The sequence below is a fragment of the Helianthus annuus genome, chromosome 11 (assembly GCF_002127325.2).
Source record: "Helianthus annuus cultivar XRQ/B chromosome 11, HanXRQr2.0-SUNRISE, whole genome shotgun sequence".
NCBI lineage: Eukaryota > Viridiplantae > Streptophyta > Magnoliopsida > Asterales > Asteraceae > Helianthus > Helianthus annuus.
Window position 1 is genome coordinate 176,620,316 of NC_035443.2, and position 24,524 is coordinate 176,644,839.

Below are 24,524 nucleotides of genomic sequence, written 5' to 3' on the forward strand. Positions count from 1 at the left end.
ATGATATGACCAAAAATATACCAACACAGCGGGAATTTGATCGGTATTGGTTTATTTTTTTACGCCAGCTACACTAGTTACAACAACCCATAAAGAAAAAATCTTGATATGACCAAAGAATACCGACACATGATTTACATGGATCAAAAACAAATGCAAGTTATATAAGATATATAAAAAACCAAATAATACATATAAAAAACCACTAAACAACACATATAAAAAAAGTCTTTAAAACAAATAATTACTGTTTATTTAGTTTCTTTATTAATAGTATACAAGCTATTAAATCCGCGTGTTGCGCCGGAAATCCTCGTGTTGCGTCGTGGGTGGGTATTAGTTCATTTAACTTCGGTACTAACACTTGTTATAGCAACCAATAGAGAAAAAACTAAAAAAAATCATGATATGACCAAAAATATACCAATACACCAGAAATTTGATCGGTATTGGTTTGTTTTTTTAGGCCACCTAGATTCGTTACAACAACCCATAAAGAAAAAATCTTGATATGACCAAAGAATACCGACACGTGATTTACATGGATAAAAAAAAGCGCAAGTTATATAAGATATATAAAAAACCAAATAATACATATAAAAAACCACTAAACAAAACATATAAAAAAAGCCTTTAAAACAAATAATTATTGTTTGTTTAGTTTCCTTATTAATAGTATAATAATAATTACTGTATTTACTTTTTTTATTAATAGTATATATATATATATACAATTACTGTTCATTCTGTTTGCCTATTATCATATATGAATTCCGAATTATTTTCCGCCCGTTTTGACGGTACGTTTCCACATGAATTTGGGCGGTATCGGTTCGGTTCATTATAGTACTTGTACGATACATGTAACACCCCGTGTTTCGAAAGTCAAAGTCAAAGTCAAGATTTAAGTCAAAGGAAGAAAAGATTGCTAATTGCGATCTGTCACTCCTTGCTCAATTCTGTTTTGACTTCTTTGACTCGTAGATAGTCTATTTTTGTTACGTTAGTTGTATTATGTGGAGTATCTATTAATAATCGAGGTTTATTCGATATTTATCACATATTTGATCACTTATTCGCTTATCGCACTCGCAACTTGAATTATGATTTTGGTTATTGTTTATACGTGTGTGTGCCTTTTATGTGTTACTTGTGCATGTTATTTATGCTATGTTATGGTGACTAATCAATCGCAATCGAAACTCAATCGCAATCGAATCGCAAACGCTAAATGCAAGTGAATTAGGATGATTGTATGTTAGATATAGTAGTTGGGATTAAAAGTAATTTGAATAGGAACTCTATCGCATCGCAACGCTCGCAATCGCAATCGAAACGGCAAAACTCGTCGCACCGAACACTCGAACAAGTGGCTAATCGATCAAGTGACCAGCCGATCGACCAGCTGTTCGATCGAGCTACCACTCGATCGACCAGCTGTTCGATCGAGCTACCACTCGATCGACCAGCCATTCGATCAGGCTGCCACCCGATCGACCAGCCCTTTCCATTTTGGGAAACCCTATAAATACCCCTGTCAACATCACAAACTTTCCACTTTTGCTCTCTGACGTCCGACCAGCGCTCTTGCTCACCTTTTTCTTCGATTTCTCGCAATTCCGGTAAGATCTCATCCTAAATCTTGTACTTTCTTGATCTACACGCACTCCTACAACTTTCTATCTTTTGAATCTTAACTTTTAACCGAGAAATCACTAGATTTAAGGTGTTCTAGGATGATGTCATCATGGTGTTCTTGAGAATTTCATGTTTTGGCTTCAATCCACCAAGAACAACTTAGATCTGAACGATTTCCACACAAATAAACAAAGATCTGGCGTAGATCTGAACATATCCAAGGTGAAAAGGATTGAAAGATGGTTTCTAACTTTCGTCCTATTACTTGCCTTGATGCCGGTCCTAGACCGCATTCACGGATCATTCCTTCTGAAGAATTGCGCTTACCCTTCACATAACATGCTATTAGTTCCCTTCAAATTCATAATCTAATACATACTTACCTTTGCTTCTACCTTTAGATCTGATCGAGTCTCGGATTGTACGGGTTTCTCGTTACAAGAGCACATAGGTTTGAGTTCAAGTATTCATCTCCTCATACTTGATTTCACTCAAACCATGGCTCTGATACCAACTTGTAAGACCCTAAACATGTTTTGACCAAAACGATGCAGCGGAAAAGTGAACTATAAAATTTCTTTATTTAAAACAATTTAACATACTTATAAAGCTCTTAAGACATCATTCATAAAGACCATCACATAACTTTTACATAGTGACGTAACAAGATTAGCGTAAGAAAATTATTTACATAAATCCCCTTCCGTACAATCCAAGCTACTTGTGTCGATCTTCGTTCGTATATTCCTATGCAACGATAACGGTATTCATGTAACCTGCGGTCATCATTCATAACCAACATATTAGCAAATAACGACAGTTAACAATTACATATATTCATAAAATAAAATCCATAACCCCTTCAAGAAAGTCCAATGATGTATATACTCCAAAAGATATTCATTTGGACTTCCGCACTTGCCTCAAGCTTCATCCGTTCGAGAGCACAACATTCACTTTCCTGCATTTCCGGGTTCATTCTCTGAAACAACGTGGTTATCCACACACAACTACAGATATTCTAGATTTACATCCTCACATAAACACATATGAAGCTACCGTATCCATTGGATAACATTATGTGTAATTGCTACCAATATGATTATTTATTTACAGATATAATTCCTAATACTTACTTATACATTTCGTACATACATATCTTCGTATTCAAACACCCTTCTAAAGTATATAACCACCATTTATCTCAATTCCTAATACTTACTTATACATTTCGTACATATATATCTTCATATTCAAACACCCTTCTAAAGTATATAACCACCATTTATCTATGACCATATTTGTAAATATTCATTTTGTACATATATATTATATCTGACCGGTCTAAAGTTATAATCACACACCTACCTAGTTACCACTTGACACTCTCAACACAAACCGTAATCTTTCTACTTGCTTCAAGACTTACACTATCACTTGCTTATGAATTTCATAAGTTAGACATGACCGAACACCTTAAACTTCAGCTTACGGGGTTCCGGAACGAAGCTAAGATCAACCGGATAACGAAACAACAAAACCAGAAAAATGCATTTTAGGGGTGGCGTCGGCGACGCCCCCTTGTCCCGTCGGCGACGGCAGCTGCAAAGCAGCGTCGGCAGAACACTCACGTAGACATGCATTTTGTGCGTCGGAGCTTTTTGCGAGTTCCAAGCAGCGTCGGCGACGCCCAGAACCGCCATAGGCGACGCCAAACCTGCATCTCCTCGTTATTTTACTTATTTCCAGCCATTTTGACCCTCCGGACGAGTTCTCGGGCCATCCAAAACATAAAATATCATTACACAAAGTCTCTAAATCATACCAACATGTTTTATCGAGGTGTTATGAATAACACCCTTCTACATTACATTTTCTACTCTTGACCCGTTTAATATTCATCTAAGCATCTTTCAACTTATCCAAATATTCCCGATTAAAGATATATAACTTACTTAATGCTACTTACTTGATTTCGTCATCAATAGCATATTTCCACATAACATCTAATAGTTTTTATAGAATTAATCTTTCTTACTAGATACTACTAAAGAGGGAGTTTGGAAGTTTACTTACTTTGAGCGTCCGTGTTTCGCTTTCACTCGTTGTACTTTCTTGACCCGTTAGCTTTCCTTGCTTAATTCCTTGCTATTGCGATGCATATCCTTTCATTCCATTTTGTTACAACATTGTTAGTATACATGATTATTCATCTTATCAATCATTCCATTCCAATATCACATTGACTTTTATTGGGCAACTATTAACATACGTAAGACATGGATTTATTACCACATCATTTATAATACAATCAATTCAATCTTACCATCATTTACGTCATATAAGAATCTAGCAAGTATTCACATAATCTCCTTATTCTCACAATCAATTTTTACACATACTAGTGCTTTGTAAGTCTCCAATAGGTAATGTCATCCAAGGTTAGCTTATACAACATAATTTCGACATTATTCTTCACTAGTAGACTCTTGTGTTTCACATTTTGTACACATTCACTTCTCAATCACCATTAAACAATTCATCAAATCTATGGTGACCGTCACACCATACAAGCACAAAGTACAATCCCCTAATGCATGTTTTTGATCCAAACATGCATTCAACCCGAATTCTCATATGAATTTCATCTAAAGCACATTATTCATATTAGTTCACTACCAATTACATTACTAACACCTTCTAAGCATATTCATCCATTAATGCATACAATCTCATCTACTAAGCTCACCTAAGCATTTCATCGAGCACTTGGTGTGCGTATCACAACTTATGCACAATGTACAAGTACTTCATGTTCATCCCCTACCTCTTGTCATTTCATCAATTAACAATTTAAGAATCACATTAGTCTCTTACCATACTTAACCTAACTTAAAGGAATCAAACATATACAACAAAATAGCCGAATTTGCTAGAATCAACCATGGTTTCATCCTTATTTTGAAAACCCACTTCACCCTTCATGGGGTTTTCATATTTTACCAACACATACAAATTTCTAGTCATACTTTCACTTATATATTGATTCTAAACTAAATCTCCATCTTAAATCATATCATACCCAACAAAATCAATCTCAATTTCATACTTTCATCTTTCTTATTGTGCTAGAAGTTCATCAAAAGACAATATGGAACTTACCTAGTGTTTAGTAGGCATAGATGATCACAAATCTGACTCATGCATGGACAAAATCACCAATCTTCCTTTTCAATTTGTTGAATTTGCCCTTGAAGCTTCAAGGGAGCATGGCCTCCCTTTCTTCCCCCTGAACTCGTCCCACACACGCACACACTAGCACCCCTTTTCTTTTTTCCTTTTTATTTCTTTCTTTTATTTGATTATATAAATATATCTTTCTAGATGTGCACTTCCTACCCTCATAGTTTTATTAGTTTACATGTTTTCCATTACCACATACTTTTACTTAAAAGTTAACATTACATTTAACTAGGTTAAGTTCCCCTGATACCCAACATCATGCCATACTATCTAAGTATACGCCTGTCACACCCCGATTTCCACGTGTCTCACCGGTGGGCCCGGTGGGGGATTACCGTGACGATGTTGGCAACAATATAGTCAAACCACACAATTATATAATGCACAGCGGAAGCATAATTTAAATATATAATTTCAACCTCTGATTGTGATATCAGAATGCATTACAGAAGTTGAATATCCACAGTGGATCGTAAATACAGATAAAATATTGTTCCATTAGATACTGCAATCAAGCTTGCGAGGCTTATCCCGACGCTAGGGAGCTAATACCAGCCAATTACGTTTAGGTACCTGCACTTAATCTTTTTGGGGAAAATACGTCAGTTTACACTGGTAAATACATTCAACTGACACATTTGAAAATGTTTATTAAAATTGATTTGAATGCACAAGGCACAAACTCTTTTATAACTTGGGAAAATTCATAATGATCTTGTGAACGTTTTACATGTTCTTTTATGCGTTCAGTAGCCCGGGTCGTGCCGGGTTAAAGATTTATAGACACACCACGTTTGCGTAAAACCGTAGTACAGAAACCAACGGCTACGTCTTTTAGTTTTAATGTCGACACTTTATACCGGGTGTACGCCTACACCGGGATGTCGATGGTCGTGGCCATTTCGTAAAGTGATGCCGAGGATATCCGGGACAACGGTCATTAAACCCCCCAAAGGCTTATAAGCAACAAAACTGTTTAAATGAGCCAATCATATTTAATCAATTAACCACCTAAGCGATGGAAGTATATAATGCTCAATCAAGCGGTATTAATATACCGTAACCCAAGCCCATATAGGGGAAATAAGTCAAAAGTATTTACCTTTGCAAGTATTAATCCTTAATTTAGATCAAGTCACCGATAGCTTTTACTGGGGCTCCTAATCTGGAACGAAGGTTTTAATTAACCTCTTAGAATCCTAACGGTCCTTATATTAGCCGTAGCTTAAACCGGTTGATTCCGATATATAGATATGGTTAATTCGCACGAAAAAGGCGAAAACCGAGAATGGAGTATGATTTGGACCCAACAAGTTCAGTGACTTGTTTTATATGGGTTTATAGTTCATACTCTGGATTTTAGGGGTTCAAATAATATAATTTGACCCGTATCGGCTAATGTATGAAAACTAGTTTCATAGGCCGAACCGTGCGCGCAATAGGCGAAACGGTTAACCATGAGAGTCGTACGCTTATTTCCCAAGTCAATATGCCTTAAATGGGTTGTGGTATCAGAGGGATACCTTCCGTGACGCCCGTAACGAGTTTAAGTTGGTAATATGCCCCGTAGGGGCTTTTCGGTCATTTTAAAGACTTTAAAAGGGCTTTTCGAGTTCTACAGGAAATCTGAGTTTCCCGAACAGCTTATAAAGCTTAAAATACTTTATTTATTATTTAAAACTAGTGGCAATTGGAATCGGGTCAAAAGACCTTGTAGAACTCCCGTTTTGGCCAAAAAGGGCATATTCGGTATTTACCGAACCGTAGCCATAACCGCAGGTTATGAGCAAGGTAAAAATTATTAAAAATCTTTAAAATTCCCAAAATATTATTTTAACACAGTGGGTAAAAGTTTTGGTGACGAAAACTTGGGTTAGATGGGCGTTATGCTAATTGCGCCGTCAATTGTAAAACTTTCTTAAAAGTGCGCCTTTTAGCATAACTCTCATTCTAGACTTCGGATTGACGTGAAACTTTAAGGACATGCTTATAATTTAATAAGCAAGGTTTTGGTCCATTCACGTGTCCGAAATACTCGTTTTAATTTTAAAAGGCCGTTACGGTCAACTTTTAGGCGAATGACGGAAATATGTAAAAGACTCGGATAACTCATGAACCGACCACAGAGGCGTATACCAAAATGTGACCTGGTCCTAAGAGAGTCCTAAGGTATATTTATACCTCACTAAAACGGGTCAGAACTGAAGTCAAAGCAAAAGTCAAACTTTTGCGACTTTCGGCTCCGAACCGGTTCTATATAGCAAATGATCGATTCAAACGAGCGCAAACATGTTTATATACTTATTATCATGTTTTATGATTGTCAAAACAGGTTCCATAACATATATATTACAGATTATGCATAAATCGCTAAAATAGCTTTCTGTTGACTTTTTAACCGCACGTTTGACTCGATAATTGACATAGTTAGAGTGGTGATCAGGGGGAACCATTTTAGAGGTTTATTGCCCACATAAATACCAACTCATAACCATTTTTGATTCGTCATAAGACTGAATCATTTGCGAGTTATTGTAATGACAACCGTTAGTTACGACGGTTGCGTTTATGAGCTATAACTATGGAAATGTGAAACCAAAATGGTTATGAACGACTTACAGAAGTTGTTTCTTGATTATAGAGCAGAAGAGAATGCTTGGGAGCACTTAGAATGATCAGAGAAGTGAGTTTTGGTGTTGTGAATGTTATGAGCACAATGGTGCTATTTATAGCCAAGAACAAGGCCTAAAATCATTACACAACATGCTACTACTGATCATGATGATGGGTAGATGTCCCCTGAGTGATATGGGTCAATTGTAGGGTGCCCATGCCTCTTTGATTAAGGTTTGATCGTTCAAATGGTCCAAAAGCCAAGTAGTTACTACAATTCTGCATCTGGGCACTTTACGCGGCCCGCATGGACATTCCATGCTTCTTTTACGCGGGTCGCCTAAAGTTCATATAACAGACGCGTTATTTAAGAGGCTCGCGGCCCGCCTCAACTAATGCTTAAACTTCACGCGGGTCGCCTAAGGTTAAGATTTCAGGATTTTTAAATCTTTTTGTAATGATTACTGAATCTGGCCATTAATAACGAAATCTTTCGTAATGATTCACCTGACCTTTCGGTTTTGAAGGGGTAACTTTGCGGTTTGGCCCTCGGTGGCCTCGTGTTAATTACCCGCATTATTAAGTCCCCGGTTTATTTATTAATTATATTGGAAAGCCTTAACTTTCACTGTTGACGCTTTTAACCCTTCTTCTACGAATTTGATCGTAACTTTCTCGTTTCATATCGAAACTTCGCGTAATTCATATATATTATTTTAGTGAGGGTATAATACCGTTACAAAGTCTTGGGAACGTTAAAGGGTCACTCAGAGGTAGTATTAAACATGTTGACACAGTTAACCCCTGTAGTTTGTAATCTCTCACTTTCTTCCGCGTTTTATTTTTGTACGATCTATAATTTATTCGCTTGAAGGTTTAAGCATTATTTAGGGGTACTATACAGTATATTCACCCTTGTTGACATTTATAACCCTCGAATTTATATACTTTCAAGGTTTGTCAAAATTAGTCCTTTATTTATTATAGATGCCACGTGTAAACAAATGACACGTGTTAACACATCATTGGACACAAAAATTCGAGGTGTTACAACGCCCATAGTCAAAATAGGGATTTTGGGGCGTTACAAGTCTACCCCCCTTAAAAGAGGTTTCGTCCCCGAAACCTTGCTCATTCTTACTCTTATCTTTCTCATGTACTCATTGAAAGGGCACGCTACAACATAATTCTTTCAGGGTCTTTGCAAAAGTCTTATTCATGAATAAATATAATCGTACGCATTGTTCCTATCTTCTTAAATTAGTAATTTACTTTCATAATCACACCAGTATCAGGGTCTGATCCAGAGCTCTTATTAGTGTCTTTTACTTTATAATGCTAGCTCTTAGCGCATACCATCACTAGCGTTTCATTCATCGAATTTATTCCAATTGTATACAATTATTAATCGTGCAAACCCAAGTCTATGGCTTGTTTCTGACTTCCTATTTAAGCATATTACATTCATATATTTACTAATTGAAATAAATCGATTTATTTCATACTACTCATATACCATATGCTATCTATCATTTTGTTCACTATGAGCCATCCTAAACATTCCATTACTATCATTACTTCCGTTTACCTCTAAGCTCATAGGAGGGGTCGATATATTACCATACGCATACTATAATCATTCAGGGACTTATTTTTACAACTATAATCACCCTTCTTAAACTTACTTATCCGCACTTAATTCACGAAGACTAAGCATTATTTTCCATGGTTACTATTGTTATTTATGTCATGCGTATCTTTTCTACAATATCTTGTTCAAATGAACGTGGCCAACAAGCCGAGCATCAAAGTTAGCATTTCTTAACGATACTTGTCGTCTCTTATTTTATATCAGAATTTCCACGTTTACGAGCATTCAAGTTCGATACCACCCGACAATCATTACTAACATTTTGAAATTCACTCCACATTTTGCATTACAGTTTGTATATATATACATTCTATTCTAACGCGTCCATCTCTAGTCGAGTCATAACCTCCTATTAAGTTACAACCCTTTTTATACATACCTGACGGAAGTAGCTTCCATTGATTCGTTATCCTTATCTTACGATGATCATTTCTTCCCGATTGGTGACATTGCGTGTCCATTCATCAAGCTCACCTATGAGTACAAAACTTAACATGTCAAACATTAACTACCGAGTTCTAATGGCGATCGCCGTCAGACCCGTATGACCCATTTATCCTTTCGACCATTCTTGCATACAACACATTTGCATAAATATATCCATATATATCTATATATATATATATATATATATATGAAAGTTTAAATATATTTCGAGTCATATCACTTAAGGAATATTTACTTGTTTGGTCCGTAATTACTTACACATTCGGATATTTTCATTCCTATCATTCTTTTGTTCATTTGTTTTGCATTTACTTATATGACTTGTTTAACGCATACATGGTCAGGCTGTCGACTTCTTCTTATGTAGACTAGTTCCATCTTTTATAACTTAAATCTGTTTCGCGGATTCGAACACATTATTCATACCTTTCGTACCTTCTATGTTTTGAATCTGTCTCGCGGATTCAAACATTGCATTCATATCTTTCATTCTTTGAATCCGTTTCGCGGATTCAAACATTTCATTCACGCCTTTCATTCCTTGAATCCGTTTCGCGGATTCAAGCATTGCATTTATATCTTTCATTCTTTGAATCCGTCTTGCGGATTCAAACATTTCATTCACGCCTTTCTTCCTTGAATCTGTCTCGCGGATTCAAGCATTGCATTCATATCTTTCATTCTTTGAATCCGTCTTGCGGATTCAAACATTTCATTCACGCCTTTCTTCCTTGAATCCGTCTCGCGGATTCAAACATTTCATTCATATCTTTCATTCTTTGAATCCGTCTTGCGGATTCAAACATTTCATTCACGCCTTTCTTCCTTGAATCCGTCTCGCGGATTCAAACATTTCATTCATACATTGTTGATCCGTACTTTCTTACGGATTCAACATTCTTCATTATCATTCGCACTTTTCACACTTACGTAGTACTCTCAATCCCTCGATAGTCTTACTACCCATTTCACCCATATGCTCACCTGTTACTCAATTCTAACGGACATACCTGTAACAATTATCGCGGTCTTGCGAACGTCATACATTTCTTGCGTACTGGCCAGGTACACAATCCACGTACTAGTTTCGTGTCCTTGCGTAATCGCCACCTTATGTCCGAAGAATTAAGTTTCGGCACGTGTAACATTTTTAAAACTTCTTTACCATGTCGTTATTATATTCATTTAAAATTTTCTTTCACTATACCATTTCATACGTCCACACGTTAAGTCTACGTACCTGGGGTCAATTCGTCCTAATACTTGCCTTGATGCCGGTCCTAGACCGCATTCACGGATCATTCCTTCTGAAGAATTGCGCTTACCCTTCACATAACATGCTATTAGTTCCCTTCAAATTCATAATCTAATACATACTTACCTTTGCTTCTACCTTTAGATCTGATCGAGTCTCGGATTGTACGGGTTTCTCGTTACAAGAGCACATAGGTTTGAGTTCAAGTATTCATCTCCTCATACTTGATTTCACTCAAACCATGGCTCTGATACCAACTTGTAAGATCCTAAACATGTTTTGACCAAAACGATGCAGCGGAAAAGTGAACTATAAAATTTCTTTATTTAAAACAATTTAACATACTTATAAAGCTCTTAAGACATCATTCATAAAGACCATCACATAACTTTTACATAGTGACGTAACAAGATTAGCGTAAGAAAATTATTTACATAAATCCCCTTCCGTACAATCCAAGCTACTTGTGTCGATCTTCGTTCGTATATTCCTATGCAACGATAACGGTATTCATGTAACCTGCGGTCATCATTCATAACCAACATATTAGCAAATAACGACAGTTAACAATTACATATATTCATAAAATAAAATCCATAACCCCTTCAAGAAAGTCCAATGATGTATATACTCCAAAAGATATTCATTTGGACTTCCGCACTTGCCTCAAGCTTCATCCGTTCGAGAGCACAACATTCACTTTCCTGCATTTCCGGGTTCATTCTCTGAAACAACGTGGTTATCCACACACAACTATAGATATTCTAGATTTACATCCTCACATAAACACATATGAAGCTACCGTATCCATTGGATAACATTATGTGTAATTGCTACCAATATGATTATTTATTTACAGATATAATTCCTAATACTTACTTATACATTTCGTACATACATATCTTCGTATTCAAACACCCTTCTAAAGTATATAACCACCATTTATCTCAATTCCTAATACTTACTTATACATTTCGTACATATATATCTTCATATTCAAACACCCTTCTAAAGTATATAACCACCATTTATCTATGACCATATTTGTAAATATTCATTCTGTACATAAATATTATATCTGACCGGTCTAAAGTTACAATCACACACCTACCTAGTTACCACTTGACACTCTCAACACAAACCGTAATCTTTCTACTTGCTTCAAGACTTACACTATCACTTGCTTATGAATTTCATAAGTTAGACATGACCGAACACCTTAAACTTCAGCTTACGGGGTTCCGGAACGAAGCTAAGATCAACCGGATAACGAAACAACAAAACCAGAAAAATGCATTTTAGGGGTGGCGTCGGCGACGCCCCCTTGTCCCGTCGGCGACGGCAGCTGCAAAGCAGCGTCGGCAGAACACTCACGTAGACATGCATTTTGTGCGTCGGAGCTTTTTGCGAGTTCCAAGCAGCGTCGACGACGCCCAGAACCGCCGTAGGCGACGCCAAACCTGCATCTCCTCATTATTTTACTTATTTCCAGCCATTTTGACCCTCCGGACGAGTTCTCGGGCCATCCAAAACATAAAATATCATTACACAAAGTCTCTAAATCATACCAACATGTTTTATCGAGGTGTTATGAATAACACCCTTCTACATTACATTTTCTACTCTTGACCCGTTTAATATTCATCTAAGCATCTTTCAACTTATCCAAATATTCCCGATTATATATAACTTACTTAATGCTACTTACTTGATTTCGTCATCAATAGCATATTTCCACATAACATCTAATAGTTTTTATAGAATTAATCTTTCTTACTAGATATTACTAAAGAGGGAGTTTGGAAGTTTACTTACTTTGAGCGTCCGTGTTTCGCTTTCACTCGTTGTCCTTTCTTAACCCGTTAGCTTTCCTTGCTTAATTCCTTGCTATTGCGATGCATATCCTTTCATTCCATTTTGTTACAACATTGTTAGTATACATGATTATTCATCTTATCAATCATTCCATTCCAATATCACATTGACTTTTATTGGGCAACTATTAACATACGTAAGACATCGATTTATTACCACATCATTTATAATACAATCAATTCAATCTTACCATCATTTACGTCATATAAGAATCTAGCAAGTATTCACATAATCTCCTTATTCTCACAATCAATTTTTACACATACTAGTGCTTTGTAAGTCTCCAATAGGTAATGTCATCCAAGGTTAGCTTTTTTTTCGACATTATTCTTCACTAGTAGACTCTTGTGTTTCACATTTTGTACACATTCACTTCTCAATCACCATTAAACAATTCATCAAATCTATGGTGACCGTCACACCATACAAGCACAAAGTACAATCCCCTAATGCATGTTTTTGATCCAAACATGCATTCAACCCGAATTCTCATATGAATTTCATCTAAAGCACATTATTCATATTAGTTCACTACCAATTACATTACTAACACCTTCTAAGCATATTCATCCATTAATGCATACAATCTCATCTACTAAGCTCACCTAAGCATTTCATCGAGCACTTGGTGTGCGTATCACAACTTATGCACAATGTACAAGTACTTCATGTTCATCCCCTACCTCTTGTCATTTCATCAATTAACAATTTAAGAATCACATTAGTCTCTTACCATACTTAACCTAACTTAAAGGAATCAAACATATACAACAAAATAGCCGAATTTACTAGAATCAACCATGGTTTCATCCTTATTTTGAAAACCCACTTCACCCTTCATGGGGTTTTCATATTTTACCAACACATACAAATTTCTAGTCATACTTTCACTTATATATTGATTCTAAACTAAATCTCCATCTTAAATCATATCATACCCAACAAAATCAATCTCAATTTCATACTTTCATCTTTCTTATTGTGCTAGAAGTTCATCAAAAGACAATATGGAACTTACCTAGTGTTTAGTAGGCATAGATGATCACAAATCTGACTCATGCATGGACAAAATCACCAATCTTCCTTTTCAATTTGTTGAATTTGCCCTTGAAGCTTCAAGGGAGCATGGCCTCCCTTTCTTCCCCCTGAACTCGTCCCACACACGCACACACTAGCACCCCTTTTCTTTTTTCCTTTTTATTTCTTTCTTTTATTTGATTATATAAATATATCTTTCTAGATGTGCACTTCCTACCCTCATAGTTTTATTAGTTTACATGTTTTCCATTACCACATAATTTTACTTAAAAGTTAACATTACATTTAACTAGGTTAAGTTCCCCTGATACCCAACATCATGCCATACTATCTAAGTATACGCCCATAGTCAAAATAGGGATTTTGGGGCGTTACAGGTCCCACATCCAACTTTCCTTTCAAACAATTGGGGTTTGAACATTGAACGAGATGCGGTTCGATCGAATTACCATCCGATTGGATTGTTACTTGAATATGTAATGTTCTGACTTCCACACTTAAACAATTTTCAACATGTTCAATGCACTAGGATGCCACCCGATTGGATTATCATCTGATCGAGTAACCGTCCTGCTGTGAACTTGTTCTCAACCTAAGAAGCCTCGCTAATCGGATTGTTGACCGATCGAACAGCCGTTCGATCGACCGACCTGAAAGGTAGAGATACTTCTCTGTTTTCAAAATACTACAACGAAAACTTCAAAAGTCAAGCCATCATACACGAACACATCCTTCCCAAAGGAAGGAACAATCCACTCGAAAGGTCACCCGATCGGATGACCATCCGAGCGGACTGTCACCCGAACGACCGGCTATCCGATCGGACTACCATCCGATCGAACTGATGTCCGACCCACTGACACTTGTATCATTTTACGCATCGTTTATCGTTATGCCATCGTTCTGATCAGGCTAACCTTACTCTCTAGCGCTCCCTTCAATCTATCATCGCTGTGAGTATACCCGATCCCTTTTTGCTTTACGCACTTTTGGGTATTACATACGTTACTTATTCTAAATCACATCAATCACACTACGCAATACTTTATCGCTAGCCGATACCGCATGTTATACGGGACTTAATGAATGCTTGTTTGTTATGTTTACACATGGAATGTTGTCTACCTGCCTTAGCAACGATAGTACTATTTGTTTGGACTCAGCACCTGTTCTCAGGGGTTGTTAAGGACAATTTGTTACATGGCTCACTGTGGTGAGTGTGTATTACGAACTGCCTTGGGCAGTCAACTCGCAGTCATTGGTATCGATAGGTTCATGTCGATAACTAACATGCCTCATTTTACACTGTGTACGTGCTGGTTATGCGTAACGATTTCGAACTCTATTATATCTATTAAACTTGTATGCTCACCTTTACACTATGTGTATTGACCTTTACTTTAAATGTATGTGACAGGTGCTTAGGATGCTTATTTGCTTAGCTTGCTGTGAAATCGAGGCTAGGAAAGACCTAGGTCAACAATAAACAATTGTCTGTAATAAAAATCTGAGTTGTCGGAACAGAACAATTTGACTAGATCTTTTCTGTAATAATTGTATTATCTTTAATGACATGGTATGGGACGTGTTGTTTTAAATAATTGGTAAATATAGTTGTTATGGAAACTCCTAGACAATCTGTTTCGCTCAGTGCCGCGCCCCGATGATTCCGCCATCGGTTGGGGTGTGACAGATTGGTATCAGAACCATAACTATAGGGAATTAGGCAAGACTCGACCTAGTTCGGGTCGATGTCTTAGAAACGACCTAGTCCATAGTTAGGTACCAACAGACCGACTTGTACATACCCTGTAAGGGTGGTGTACGAGCATACTTGCTACTTCTCGCTATTCTCGCGCACGTTACACTATCACTGCACTCTAATTTTCGAAAATGAACAAGTGATTAGGTCGAGATTAGGTGTGAAAACCGCAAACTCTTTACTAAATTGCTTGTCCAACCCGCATTTTTATCTATACACACGAGAATTTGCGTTGAATCAGGAGTGAAATCCATACTTTAACGTAGATTTTCGTCTCTTTTTTTAATCAAAACAGGAACAAAGTTGTGAAGTCAGGGGTGAAACCCGAACCTTGACGACTATTCCGCTCTCTATTTTGGTTTTACAAAACTCTCACCAAAGTCTCGACGGATTCCAACGACTTGAAGTCACACTATAACTAAAAGGATGCGTGCCATTAGCCCAGAATCGAGGCGAGAGCACAGTCCCGAAGATCGCAGTGGGTACTGCAGGTCCTTGTGAATAGTCGAATCACTTTGGGTAGTCAATGTCTATCTAGCCGAGACAATCTATTTCTCAATTTTTATGTATTTCGATACTGAACTCGCTACTGCCCACTCTGATATTTGCCATTTTTTATATGGATTTTATGTGTTTTACGTGATTTATCTTTTATATGTTACAATTTTTGTGATTTATTCGCTTTTCGCTATCGCTTTGATCGGCAAACACGACTCACACTACACCTATCTCAAAACGTTAACAAATCGCCACCATTCGTGGAACGACCTCACGCCATATTGTTTGCTATGTTATTCGATCATGTTGTATACTACTCGCTACGTTATTCGCGAACGCTCGTAGACTTTGAATGATAGGTTTCTGTATTCTGACTGCTTCTATGTGTTTCAAGGTGAATGCGTGCAAAATATAGTGTGGGTTCTGTGTATTACGTGCTTCTGTGCTCTACGTGATTTTATGCTTCTATGTGTTTATGTGCCTCTGTGATTATGTGCTTATGTGACTATGTGATTGAATGTGTTCCTGAGCTTTAGTAGTATTAGGTGTGTGAGGTGAGATTCGATTTTGTCGTAATTAAGCCCTATGGCGATGTCTGTTGCAGACAGTGTCGTCATCTGGACCCTCGTCTGGACCCCGTCACCCACGACTTTCTCATCAAGAACAGAGAGACAAACGCCTCGCTGCCATGGTCGCTAAGCAAGTAGCAAAGACTGTTCCTCAGATCATGAGTGAACTGTACGAAAACAAGAGCAAATCGTCCGAAAAGTCCATGACCGAAGCTCCTAAGGCTACCCATAAAGCTGCTTTCAGCTTCAAACAGTTCAAGGCATGCGGACCGAAAGAGTTCAGTGGCAAAGATGGCCCTACGGCCTTGTTTCAATGGTTCGACTCAATCGAAGTCACCCTGCGACAGAGCGGATGTCCTGACAATCTCCGCACCCTGAATGCTACCGGCGTCTTCCAGTCCCGCGCATTAGACTAGTGGACAGCCGAAAGGAACAAACGCGGAAATGATACAGCCTATGGTCTGTCATGGGATGAGTTGAATAACGTTATGCTCGAAGAGTTCTGCCCTCCCATGAGCGCCAAAAGCTGGAGGATGAATTCTGGCACCTGAAGCAGAAGGAAGGTGACAACGCTGCTTTGACTGCTCGCTTCAAGCAGCTCAGTATTATCTACCCTGATCAAGTGAAGACTACCGACATGACAATCAAGAAGTACATCCGCGCTCTGCCGGATTGTGTTGCAGATTTTGTGCATGCCTCCAAGCCAACTACAATCGAAGAAACTTACTTGCTTGCCGTTGAAATCAACGACAAGCGGGTAAAAGCTGGTTTTTTGGATAAAGCTTCAAAGAACCTGCACCAAGCTACCGCCACACCAACTGCCGATACCGTCACCACATCGCAGTCATCAAAGTCCTCTCGTCGCAAGAGGAAGAACAACAACAGCAGCTCCAGCAACAAGAACTGCGCTGTCACTACCGTTGCTCCACTTCAAGCGGTACCAGCTCAGCAACAACAACACCGATCAGCTCCAGCACCAGTCACCTATGCACCGCCTGCAAAGCGTGCATACACTGGCCCCCACCCTGCTTGCCCGACGTGTACTTATCATCACCTGGTGGGTATCGCCTGTCGATTCTGCGTACACTGCAATATGTACGGCCACTTTACCGCCAACTGCCGTATTGGTCCTCGACAAGCCCCAGCTCAAGCCACTGCTCATCAAGCTCTGTCCCAGCCCCTCAAGGCCAGCAAGCGGCGCAGGCACCCGCGGTCAACGCCAGGTTCTGCTTCGCATGTGGCGATCCTAACCATTTCGCCAACATGTGCCCGAACAGGGTTGTGAAACAAGAGCCCCAGCAGCAGCAGCAGCCTCAGCAGCAGCAATAGCCTCAGCAGCAACAACAGCAAGCAGCACGCGCCAGAACTTTCAACATCAACGCGCGCCAAGCCCAAGCCGACAACAATGTGGTTAATGGTACGTTTCTCATGAACGATATTTATGCTTCGTGTTTATTTGATACTGGAGCCGATAACTGTTTTGTGTCGTTTGAATTCGAGAAGCTCCTAAATCGTAAGCGCTCCCATCTCCCCTCGACATTCGATGTCGAAATCGCCGGAAGAACTGTCGCCGTTCGGAAGCTTTGATATCATAGTAGGCATGGACTTTCTTCGTGAAAACGATGCTGAAGTTGTGTGCTTTAATAAGATGATTCGATTCGCGCTCGCTAACGGTGATATTCTGTGTGTTTACGGTGAAACTCCTTCAAAAGGACTCAAACTTATGTCGTGTATCCAAGCTAGCAAGTATCTCCGCAAGGAATACAGAGCTTTCTTGGCAAACATTGTAGTAGCGAAGAAGGAAAAGAAAGGTAGTCCGGGAGTAAGCGATGTCCCCGTTGTGTGTGAATTTCCGAATGTATTCCCCGAAGATCTCCCAGGTTTACCGCCAAGTCGTCATATCGACTTTCGTATTGTTGGTCCCTTGGATAGGATCTCCTTCTTCGGAAACTTAGTTGAATCGGATATGATTAATGCGCGGAATTCATTGAATCACACAACAGATTTACGAGAACAAATTCAACTCTGAATTACTGTCTGATCTTCTATTGATTGAATATGAAAGTGTACAAGCTCCTTAGAGAGTTCAGACGGACATGAGTTTGCCAGAGAGTGAAAGTGTCAAAAGTTACAAATGAGCTGATCGAGCAGCTATTTATAGGCACAGTCAGGATAGAGTGAGTGCTGGCCGATCGGCTGGGCTAGCCGATCGGCTGACCTGCTGTTCGATCGAACATGTTGTTCGATCGGTTTGCCTGTTCGATCAGTTGGGCTAGCCGATCGGTTAGCATGGTCAACAAAAGTCAGCACTTAACAAAAATAACGCGCCATATCCTGACTTGCTTTACAAACATAAATACAAACATAAACTATTCACAAATATACAAAACATGACTACATGCTGACAGAAGCTACAGACGTAATTGTACTAACAGACTCCCCATCGGATGTAGCTGTAGTTCCTTCCAGCATAGTCTTCAGTTCTTCCTGTTCCTCCTTCTTTCTTTGGCCTTTTGCCTCCTCTTTTCTTCTCTTTCTTCTAACATCTTTTGTCTTTTGTGTCTACCTTCAGTCATCCACCATTTCCTGTACTCTGGGTCACCATCACGCTTTCGATCCCGTTTTGGAATTTTGTTTTCTTCAGATTCAATTGGCGTCTGATCTGTTGGTGGCACATACCCCATTCTTCGTCTACCCAGCTCAGCAGCTCTCTTTGCTATCTCCTTTGATCTTTGACTTCGCTTGTACCTCTTCAAGAACTCATCAATTTCAATGTTTCTCCATTTGCTCTTCCAATATCTACCAGAATTGATGTCTTGAGCGAAGCAAACATCCACTATCGATTGATACTGCATTGCTTGAGCTTTGTCTCTCTTCTCGTAAACAATCTTGTTAAGAAATAAGCAATCAATGTCTTTCTTCGAGCAGTTAACAAGCCACATTGGATCCAAAATACTGATTCTTCTAGATTCTCCGGTGAACTTGTCAAAAAGAGATATCACTGCCTCAGCCGTTTTTTCATTGTAAAACCATCCTTGAAATATATCATGAAAATCTTGCTCGATGGCTCTGAGAGGCATGTTTTTCAAACACTTGGGCAGCTTTACACCCAGAGTTATATCTTTCTCTCCGTTTTCCAAAATTCTTACAATCTGCTTCGGATACTGTGGTTTCCAATCAGGATAAGCATTCTTTGCTTGCAACTTGATGTAGTTCCACAGATCTTGATCATGTAGACGAACTTCAGGACCAAAGTAGAACTGTTTAATGTTCTTTGTCTTTACCAATTCATCCATATCCCACCATGGTAGATAAGCAATATCAGATAAGAACTCAAAGTATTGAACTCCTTCTTCTCTCCTGATGGCATACACTTTCAGATCTTCAAGATATCCCCATGATAAAATATCTCCCCATGACAGATTTTTGATGTGAGTGAAGTACTGGAGAGCTCTGAGAGTCTTTCTTTCTTTAGGCATATTCTTGAACCATTTCTTTCTTTCTTCTGCAGAAATTTCTCTCGGAACAGATTAGCAGAATCATCAGCATAATCGTTTCTGCACTCGTGTTTAAAGTGACCTTTCTGCTTACATTTGAAACATGTCACCTTTGTCTTGTCAAAGCCTAACTTGGTGGTTGGTCCACCAATAGACTTTCTCCCGGTTATTTCCATGAAACGTTGAGCCCTTCTAACAGCACTGGCCATACACCACCTTATGTCTATCAATTCCATCTCCTCTGGATCGATTTGATCATAGTCTTCTTTCGTAAGGTTGGTGTTGCCTATCTTTCCAGCCACGAGACTCTCATAAGACTCTAGCACAGAGGCTAAGAACACCATCTGTTGCTTTGCTGACTCCTCACTGAAATTTTGACCATTTTTCAAATCCACAGCGATATTGCATTGAAATACATTCTTTGGTACAGATTGCTGTTGACTTGAAGTACTAGAAGATGATCCTTGACTTGAAGCATTTAATGACATTCCTCCATGAAAACCACTGTTTAAGCTTTCTTGATTCGTTGGTTGTGAACTCTCTGCTGTGAAGGCTGTTTTAGGAGACACGCTTTTTGGAATCATGCTCTTTGGATAATACAATTCCACGTTTTGTTGATAAAAAGAATGATTGACTTTATTTGTTTTCTTTATCTCCAGCTCATGACTCTCTAGCCTTTCAATCAGCAAATCAACTATTAGCTCTTCAGACTTGATTGTATTCTTGATCATCAATGCAAGGTATTGCCAGTCCATTTCATCTAGCAAAGAGTCAAACAACTTGTCAACTATCTCTTCTTGAGAATATATCACTCCATGTCTTGCCAGCTCTAGCTTTAGATGCCCAAATCGCTCAATCATTTTAGAAACAGACTCATTTTTTAGACATCCGAACAGATCAAATTCTTTTCTCAGTAATTTCTTTTTGTTTTTGATTATTTCAGCAGTACCAACACATTTAACTTTTAATTTTTCCCAAAGATCTTTTGCGTTAGAATATTCAATCAATGAGATTATGTCTTCTCTCACTGACTGATGTATCAATGCTATGCACTTCTGCTCAGCCACAAAATTTTCTATGTCTTCACTTTCTGTCAAATTTTCAAAGTCTACTCTTCCATTGTTGAACCCGTTCTTTAAACTTTTCCAACTCGGGTACGCGAAAGCTTTCAGCCATTCATCGAATCTTTTGGCCCACCTGTTATACTCTTCGATCGCCATCAGCTTTGGTGGTTTGTTATATGTTCCATACGCGCTTTCCACACTTAAGGCGTCGGATAACGTTTTCTTCGCGCTAGGAGAGTTTTCATTAGTTCGATTTGACGTGTCATCTCCAGAGTTTCCAGTGAATGCATACATCTCACTAAAAGGATTCATGAATTCATCCATTTTTAAGTACCTGAAACAATTTATCAAACACTTAGAAAATTTTTTGTGATTTTCAAAAATCTAACACAAATGCACTTGGATCGAATGACTTGTTCGATCGAACGGTATACACTCAATCGGTTAGTTTGTTCGATCGATCGGCTTGTTCGATCGAACGACCTGTTCGATTGAATGTCAAATGAATGTAACAGCAATCAATTACTATCCGATCGGTGGGGTTGTCCGATCGGCTAGCAATATGACGTCAGCAAAAGATATCAAGTATCAACAATGTTGTTCGATCGACTAACACTGATGATGTCAGCAACACTCTCTGAATGCAATCTAACTGAAATTGTCCGAACGGTTATATAAACAAGTTGATGATGTCAGCAAGTCTAAGAACAGCTAGGTCGTCTGAACGGCTGACATCAACAAACAAGAACAGTATTTTTTGATGAATTTGAACAAGTTTTTGGACGAATTTTGTTATGAAAACTTGAAGGATTATACTTCTGATGATTGCGAATCGATCTATAGCAGATTTATCAAATTTTAACCGTAAAATCACTTTCAATTTTAAGTTTTTTTCGGATTTTATGGTGACAAAATGAAAAATAAAGCTAGATCTGAGTAGAAAGTAGAAGAATCTGTCAAATTTCCGGTGAAATTTGAGTCGAATCGGCAGAAATGGCAAATCTCCGGTGAAATTTGTCTTCAAATCAACAAACACAGCTCGAATTCCGGTGAATTCGTCTCTAAATCAGCAAATACAGCTCGAATTCCGGTGAATTCGTCTTCGTAGATCTCGATTCAGCTTCCTTATGCTCTGATACCACTTGTTGGTCCCTTGGATAGGATCTCCTTCTTCGGAAACTTAGTTGAATCGGATATGATTAATGCGCGGAATTCATTGAATCACACAACAGATTTACGAGAACAAATTCAACTCTGAATTACTGTCTGATCTTCTATTGATTGAATATGAAAGTGTACAAGCTCCTTAGAGAGTTCAGACGGACATGAGTTTGCCAGAGAGTGAAAGTGTCAAAAGTTACAAATGAGCTGACCGAGCAGCTATTTATAGGCACAGTCAGGATAGAATGAGTGCTGGCCGATCGGCTGGGCTAGCCGATCGGCTGACCTGCTGTTCGATCGAACATGCTGTTCGATCGGTTTGCCTGTTCGATCGGTTGGGCTAGTCGATCGGTTAGCATGGTCAACAAAAGTCAGCACTTAACAAAAATAACGCGCCATATCCTGACTTGCTTTACAAACATACATACAAACATAAACTATTCACAAATATACAAAACATGACTACATGCTGACGGAAGCTACAGACGTTATTGTACTAACACGTATCGACCTCATTCCTGGAGCCAACCCTGTTGCTAAAGCTCCTTACCGACTCGCTCCATCCGAGATGCGCGAACTCTCGAGTCAGCTCCAGGAATTACTTGATAAAGGCTTTATTCGCCCGAGCACCTCTCCTTGGGGCGCACCAGTCCTTTTCGTCAAAAAGAAGGATGGGTCGTTTCGGATGTGCATCGACTACCGGGAATTGAATAAGTTGACAGTCAAGAATCGCTATTGATATTTGTTCTTATTGTTTTCGATCGATGTAAGGTTTTCTCTTTCGATTACTATTGTCGCAACCCCCGTCCCCTAATTACACGGGAACGGGCGGCCGCGACCAGTTTTGGTGGTATCTGTGTTTGTCCTTTTTGGCAGCGGAAATTACATCAGGACCGTAGTTAGGAAATATTTATCAGAGTAAAATACCACACTTTTATAATATTAAACACGTGGGAATAATCCCAAGTTTTAAGTACACGCATTTTCATAGGGATAAACCCTATTTTATTTAAATAAAACATCTCTTTATTTTAGGTAACTTTATAGCCACTTTTCCAAGCCTTCAGTGCTGTCCAGCTGGCTTCTATTTGGCTTTCACATTTTGTTACCTGAAACGCGTTTAAAAACATTTGTCAGAGGGAAATACTGGTGAGTGAATCCCAGTTTAATCAAGTTTAATAAAAATCATTGTACAGTATTGAGGGCGGTCACGCAATTACATTTGTTTCCATCTACTTAATTACCACCCACGGTACTGTCAACCCGACTTGTGGTCATGTTACTCCTCGCAAGGTAGTAACAAATTTTGTATGCAAAACCCCAACATACCGATGATAATTGTAGAATACAAATACTCAATCACTGTTTAATGTAATTTAATTTAGGTGAGGTTTTGTAAAAACAATTTGCAAAAACGAGATTACTCACATTGCTGTCTTAGGGTTTCCTTTAAGTATTTCCTGGTGATTATCTATAATTTACACAAATGCAGATGCGTTAGTATAATAACCTAATATTTACATTAGTAATACCCTCCCCGAGACGACATTCCAACGGCTACGTCGGGCAGAACCACGACAGCCGTTACGGAACCCTGGATCAATCGGGCAACGTATCTAATACGTAACCGGGGTTATGATACTTACAACGGGGCAGAACTTTGTTATTAAGAGGGGTATTATACCCGAGAATAACTTTAATTGTTCAGAATTTCGAGAGAGGAAAAGTGTGGTGCGAGTTGGGACTGAAGGCCTGAGCTCCCAATTTATAGGGGCTGAATTTGAGTCCCTCGCGTCCCGCGTAAGAGTAAGCAGGGGCTTACGCGGACCGCGATGTAGGGTAAGTAGGCCCTAGCCTTGATTTGTCACCTGTCTAGCTTCGCCTCGTGTCGACACGTGGTGGCTTCCGGGTGTCGCCTCGTAGCCGGTCTGTCGCGCCCCGCGTAGAAGGTAGCCAAGGGTTACGCGCCCCGCGACAGCCCTGTAAATTTTGTTTTTATTTTTATTTTATTAAATTAAAGGTATTCGGGGTCCGTTTTCGCATACGGGGTGTATTTTAAGACGTATTGGGACATTTTAAAATATATTAGGGTGTCGAGAATGTTTTAGGAGGATTGTTATAACTATAGCGAGTAGCGATACTGTAACAAACCGAACTCACACTGACCAAATTGCTTCCGTTGTTCAATTTGGGTTCGCTTGATCCTGAAAATA

The 24,524-nt window shown here is 38.8% G+C and overlaps 1 long non-coding RNA gene across 1 annotated transcript; it reads right to left on the minus strand.

Annotated features, from left to right (window-relative positions):
• Window positions 1–2,256: 2,256 nt before the first annotated feature.
• LOC110891206 lies at window positions 2,257–4,951 on the minus strand. Its single transcript, XR_002565135.2, has 3 exons — window positions 4,801–4,951; window positions 3,715–3,803; window positions 2,257–2,414 (listed from the first exon to the last, which is right to left on the minus strand). It is a non-coding gene; the product is annotated as an uncharacterized LOC110891206 (long non-coding RNA).
• Between the last annotated feature and the right edge of the window lie 19,573 nt (window positions 4,952–24,524).